Source organism: Hyla sarda, unplaced genomic scaffold (assembly GCF_029499605.1).
Source record: "Hyla sarda isolate aHylSar1 unplaced genomic scaffold, aHylSar1.hap1 scaffold_147, whole genome shotgun sequence".
NCBI classification, from domain to species: domain Eukaryota; kingdom Metazoa; phylum Chordata; class Amphibia; order Anura; family Hylidae; genus Hyla; species Hyla sarda.
The window spans coordinates 482,047-488,500 of NW_026608101.1; the positions used below are offsets into that span (position 1 = coordinate 482,047).

Below are 6,454 nucleotides of genomic sequence, written 5' to 3' on the forward strand. Positions count from 1 at the left end.
CGCTCGCTTGCTCTCTTGTCTGGCTTGCTTTCTTACCTGTCTCGCTCTCACATCTGGCTCGCTCGCTTGCTCTCATATCTGGCTCGCTCGCTTGCTCTCTTGTCTGGCTCGCTCTCTTATCTGGCTTGCTCTCTTATCTGGCTCGCTCACTCTCATATCTGGCTCGCTCGCTTGCTCTCATGTCTGGCTCGCTCGCTCTCATATCTGGCTTTCTCGCTTGCTCTCTTGTCTGGCTCGCTCTCTTATCTGGCTCGCTCGCATATCTGGCTCGCTCGCTCTCACATCTGGCTGGCTCGCTTGCTCTCATTTCTGTCTGGCTCGCTTGCTCTCATATCTGGCTCGCTCGCTTGCTCTCTTGTCTGGCTCGCTCTCATATCTGGCTAGCTCGCTTGCTCTCTTGTATTGCCCGCTCTCTTATCTGGCTCGCTCGCTCTCATATCTGGCTGGCTCGCTTGCTCTCATATCTGGCTCGCTCGCTTGCTCTCATATCTGGCTCGCTCGCTCTCCTGTCTGGCTCACTCTCATATCTGGATCGCTCGCTTGCTCTCATATCTGGCTCGCTCGCTTGCTTAATTGTCTGGCTCGCTCTCTTATCTTTCTTGCTCTCACATCTGGCTCACTCGCTTGCTCTCATATCTGGCTCGCTCGCTTGCTCTCTTGTCTGGCTTGCTCTCTTATCTGGCTCGCTCGCTCTCATATCTGGCTCGCTCGCTTGCTTTCATGTCTGGCTCGCTCGCTCTCATATCTGGCTCGCTTGCTTGCTCTCATGTCTGGCTCGCGCGCTTTCATATCTGGCTTTCTCGCTTGCTCTCTTGTCTGGTTCGCTCTCTTATCTGGCTCGCTCTCATATCTGGCTTGCTCGCTTGCTCTCATATCTGGCTCGCTCGCTTGCTCTCTTGTCTGGCTCGCTCTCTTATCTGGCTCGCTCGCATATCTGGCTCGCTCGCATTCACATCTGGCTGGCTCGCTTGCTCTCATATCTGGCTCGCTCGCTCTCATATCTGGCTCGCTCGCTTGCTCTCTTGTCTTGCTCGCTCTCTTATCTGGCTTGCTCGCTCTCATATATGGCTGGCTCGCTCTCATATCTGGCTCGCTCGCTTGCTCTCTTGTCTTGCTCGCTCTCTTATCTGGCTTGCTCGCTCTCATATATGGCTGGCTCGCTTGCTCTCATATCTGGCTCGCTCGCTTGCTCTCTTGTCTGGCTTCCTCTCTTGTCTGGCTTGCTCTCTTATCTGGCTCGCTCACTCTCATATCTGGCTCGCTCGCTTGCTCTCATGTCTGGCTCGCTCGCTCTCATATCTGGCTTTCTCGCTTGCTCTCTTGTCTGGCTCGCTCTCTTATCTGGCTCGCTCGCATATCTGGCTCGCTCGCTCTCACATCTGGCTGGCTCGCTTGCTCTCATTTCTGTCTGGCTCGCTTGCTCTCATATCTGGCTCGCTCGCTTGCTCTCTTGTCTGGCTCGCTCTCATATCTGGCTAGCTCGCTTGCTCTCTTGTATTGCCCGCTCTCTTATCTGGCTCGCTCGCTCTCATATCTGGCTGGCTCGCTTGCTCTCATATCTGGCTCGCTCGCTTGCTCTCATATCTGGCTCGCTCGCTCTCCTGTCTGGCTCACTCTCATATCTGGATCGCTCGCTTGCTCTCATATCTGGCTCGCTCGCTTGCTTAATTGTCTGGCTCGCTCTCTTATCTGCCTCGCTCTCTCTCACATCTGGCTTGCTCGCTTGCTCTCATTTCCTGCTCGCTCGGTGCTCTATTGTCTGGCTCGCTCTCATATCTGGCTTGCTCGCTTGCTCTCATATCTGGCTCGCTCGCTTGTTCTCTTGTCTGGCTCGCTCTCTTATCTGGCTCGCTCGCATATCTGGCTCGCTCGCTCTCACATCTGGCTGGCTTGCTTGCTCTCATATCTGGCTCGCTCGCTTGCTCTCATATCTGGCTCGCTTGCTTGCTCTCTTGTCTGGCTCGCTTTCTTGTCTGGCTCGCTCTCTTATCTGGCTCGCCCGCATATCTGGCTCGCTCGCTCTCACATCTGGCTGGCTCGCTTGCTCTCATATCTGGCTAACTCGCTTGCTATCATATCTGGCTAGCTCGCTTGCTCTCGTCTTGCTCGCTCTTTTATCTGGTTCGCTCCCTCTCATATCTGGCTTGCTCGCTTGCTCTCATATCTGGCTCGCTCGCTCTCATGTCTGGCTCGCTCTCATATCTGGATCGCTCACTTGCTCTCATATCTGGCTCGCTCGCTTGCTTAATTGTCTGTCTCGTTCTCTCATCTGCCTCGCTCTCACATCTCGCTTGCTCTCATATCTGGCTCGCTCGCTGCTCTCTTGTCTGGCTCGCTCTCTTATCTGGCTTGCTCGCATATCTTGCTCGCTCGCTCTCACATCTGGCTCGCTCGCTTGCTCTCATATCTGGCTCGCTTGCTTGCTCTCTTGTCTGGCTCGCTCTGTTATCTGGCTTGCTCGCTCTCACATCTGGCTCGCTCGCTTGCTCTCTTGTCTGGCTCACTCTCTTATCTGGCTTGCTCGCTAGCATATCTGGCTCGCTCGCTTGCTCTCTTGTCTGGCTTGCTCTCTTATCTAGCTCGCTCGCTCTCATATCAGGCTCGCTCACTTGCTCTCATGTCTGGCTCACTCGCTCTCATATCTGACTTTCTCGCTTGCTCTCTTGTCTGGTTCGCTCTCTTATCTGGCTCGCTATGATATCTGGCTTGCTCGCTTGCTCTCATATCTGGCTCGCTCGCTTGCTCTCTTGTCTGGCTGGCTCTTTTATCTTGCTAGCTCGCATATCTGGCTCGCTCGCTCTCACATCTGGCTGGCTCGCTTGCTCTCATATCTGGCTCACTCGCTTGCTCTCATATCTGGTTCGCTCTCTTGCTCTCTTGTCTGGCTCGCTCTCTTATCTGGCTCGCTCGCTCGCATATCTGGCTCGCTCGCTCTCATATCTTACTCGCTCGCTCTCATGTCTGGCTCGCTCGCTCTCATATCTGGCTTGCTCGCTTGCTCTCATATCTGGCTCGCTTGCTCTCATATCTGGCTCGCTCGCTTGCTCTCATATCTGGCTCGCTCACTTGCTCTCATATCTGGCTCGCTCGCTTTCACATCTGGTTCGCTCGCTTGCTCTCATGTCTGGCTCACAAGCTCTCATATATGGCTCGCTCGCTTGCTCTCTAGTCTGGCTCGCTCGCTCGCATATCTGGGTCACTCGCTTGCTCTCATATCTGGCTTGCTCGCTTGCGCTCTTGTCTGGCTCGCTTGCTCTCATATCTGGCTCGCTTGCTCTCTTGTCTGGTTCGCTCTCTTATCTGGCTCGCTCTCATGTCTGGCTCGCTCTCTTATATGGCTCGCTTGCTCTCTTGTCTGGCTCGCTTGCTCTCTTGCAGCAGCAAATAAACAGGTAATCTTTCTTTCCAACACTGAAACCTGGTGGTGCACTTAATATATGCTACCAGATAGGGGACATATCAGATATTAAACTGATATAAACAGACACCACATTTGATACCAGCCAAAAGGAAGGATGAGAAGTGATAACTGTGAAATGGGAGGAACCAACGCTGTCCCCTTCACATGCACCATCACTACTTGTAGGAAGAGAGGCTGGCTGGCAGCCTCCCATACACACTCTGGCTGGGTGGCAGTCACCCACCAGTACACACAGCAGACCCTAAACCCATATCATTATTGCTAAGCAGGAAGATGGGAGTCCATTTAACTCTGATGGACCATTTTTAAATGCAATCCATAACCTGGCTTTGGCAGGAACCCTTCTTACTCCTCCTACTTGCATTTGATACTGGGTTTAGGATCTGCATAGGAAACACACACACACACACACACACACACACAAGCACACACTTACCTGTGTTGCCTGCTGACGCCTCCTTGGCTGTCCCCAAATGGTATAAAACCAACAGCCACGGGAAACTGTAAGGATAGAGGACATACCTGCATCCTATTGGACTCACTTGTCTTGGTTAAATCCAGCTTATTTGACAACCTATGGTGCTGCTGCTACTGCTCATGGCAGTGCTGCTTCTTACAAGGCTGTTCTTTGGTGGGCCTAGGCGACATCACAATCTCCATGGTTACATACACAACAAAGGTCAGATGTTGTTTACACCTGGCCATGCCAGTGGTATTGAGTAGCGTATCACAGTGCTAAGGGTCCTGGATGCAACAATCTTTCAATGGGGAATAGCCGCACTGAGTTTGTCAAGTGCACCCATGTTTGCAACTCCAACAATACACACATATGTATGTATGTATGTATGTATGTATGTATGTGTATCTATCTATCTATCTATCCATCTATCTCTATATATATTTATCTCTCTCTCTCTATATGTGTATATATATATATATATATATATATATATATATATAATTTTTTTAATTTTAAATATATATATATATATATATATATATATATATATATACATATACATATATAGAGAGAGAGATGGAAATACTTTTTTAAACATGTTTTCACTTTTTTTACCTTCTTTTTTTTCTTCTCTCCATGTTTTCCTTCTTTCTTCCTTTTTTCCTATGCTGCTGCTTCTTATTTTTCTTCTTTTTCAGACCCTATCATTGCACTATTGCTTATTCAATACCACCAGCAGATGGAGACACTATATTACAACATTAGTTGTGAGCAGCAGTTTGTACAAACAAATGCCTCATAGCTGATGTCCTATCCATTATTGCAATGAATGGCTGGCTGGCAACATTTGTTTTTATTATTCCAATACCACAGTACCAATGCATGGTCAATCAACAGCAATGACAACCCCATGTCAATTAACAAGATTCAGCACCCACTACCTGAAAGACAGCTACCTATCATGTCATGTCCAACCTGCACAGGTGTGCTGGTTGCTGAGCTTATTCAATTAAAGAGGACATTCAGCAGCAGCAGCAGTCCTGTGCCTGGTCGCTCCAACAGGGGCCAGACACAAGCGGCACCACCTATTGTCTTTTGCCTGCAGTAGGAGCCCACTGGATTAGCCAGCAAGCAGCTGCAGCAAATAAACAGGTAATCTTTCTTTCCAACACTGAAACCTGGTGATGCACTTAATATATGCTACCAGATAGGGAACATATCAGATATTAAACTGATATAAACAGACACCACATTTGATTCCAGCCAAAAGGAAGGATGAGAAGTGATAACTGTGAAAGGGGAGGAACCAACGCTGTCCCCTTCACATGCACCATCACTACTTGTAGGAAGGGAGGCTGGCTGGCAGCCTCCCATACACACTCTGGCTGGGTGGCAGTCACCCACCAGTACACACAGCAGACCCTAAATCCATATCATTATTGCTAAGCAGGAAGATGGGAGTCCATTTCACTCTGATGGACCATTTTTAAATGCAATCCATAACCTGGCTTTGGCAGGAACCCTTCTTACTCATCCTACTTGCATTTGATACTGGGTTTAGGATCTGCATAGGAAACACACACACACACACACACAAGCACACACTTACCTGTGTTGCCTGCTGACGCCTCCTTGGCTGTCCCCAAACGGTATAAAACCAACAGCCACGGGAAGCTGTAAGGATAGAGGACATACTTGCATCCTATTGGACTCACTTGTTTTGGTTAAATCCAGCTTATTTGACAACCTATGGTGCTGCTGCTTCTGCTCATGGCAGTGCTGCTTCTGACAAGGCTGTTCTTTGGTGGGCCTAGGCGACATCACAATCTCCATGGTTGCATACACAACAAAGGTCAGATGTTGTTTACATCTGGCCATGCCAGTGGTATTGAATAGCATATCACAGTGCTAAGGGTCCTGGATGCAACAATCTTTCAATGGGGAATAGCCGCACTGAGTTTGTCAAGTGCACCCATGTTTGCAACTCCAACAATACACACGTATGTATGTATGTATGTATGTATGTATGTGTATCTATATCTATATCTATCTATCTATCTCTATATATATTTATCTCTCTCTCTCTCTCTCTATATATATATATATATATATATATGTATATATATATATATATATTAAAAAAAAAATTTTTTAAATATATATATATATATATATATATATATATATATATATACATATATATATAGAGAGAGAGAGATGGAAATACTTTTTTAAACATGTTTTCACCTTTTTTTTACCTTCTTTTTTTTCTTCTCTCCATGTTTTCCTTCTTTCCTCCTTTTTTCCTATGCTGCTGCTTCTTATTTTTCTTCTTTTTCAGACCCTATCATTGCACTATTGCTTCTTCAATACCACCAGCATATGAAAACACTATATTACAACATTAGTTGTGAGCAGCAGTTTGTACAAACAAATGCCTCATAGCTGATGTCCTATCCATTATTGCAATGGATGGCTGGCTGGCTGGCAACATTCGTTTTTATTATTCCAATACCACAGTACCGATGCATGGTCAATTAACAAGATTCAGCACCCACTACCTGAAAGACAGT

General features: G+C 47.6%; 1 non-coding gene and 1 pseudogene across 1 annotated transcript; both read right to left on the bottom strand.

Moving 5' to 3' along the window:
- Positions 1-3,348: 3,348 nt before the first annotated feature.
- On the bottom strand, positions 3,349-3,522 carry LOC130308194 (U2 spliceosomal RNA; annotated as a pseudogene).
- Positions 3,523-4,970: 1,448 nt separating this feature from the next.
- LOC130308192 (U2 spliceosomal RNA) lies at positions 4,971-5,163 on the bottom strand. Its single transcript, XR_008857235.1, has one exon. It is a non-coding gene; the product is annotated as a U2 spliceosomal RNA (small nuclear RNA).
- Positions 5,164-6,454: the final 1,291 nt, after the last annotated feature.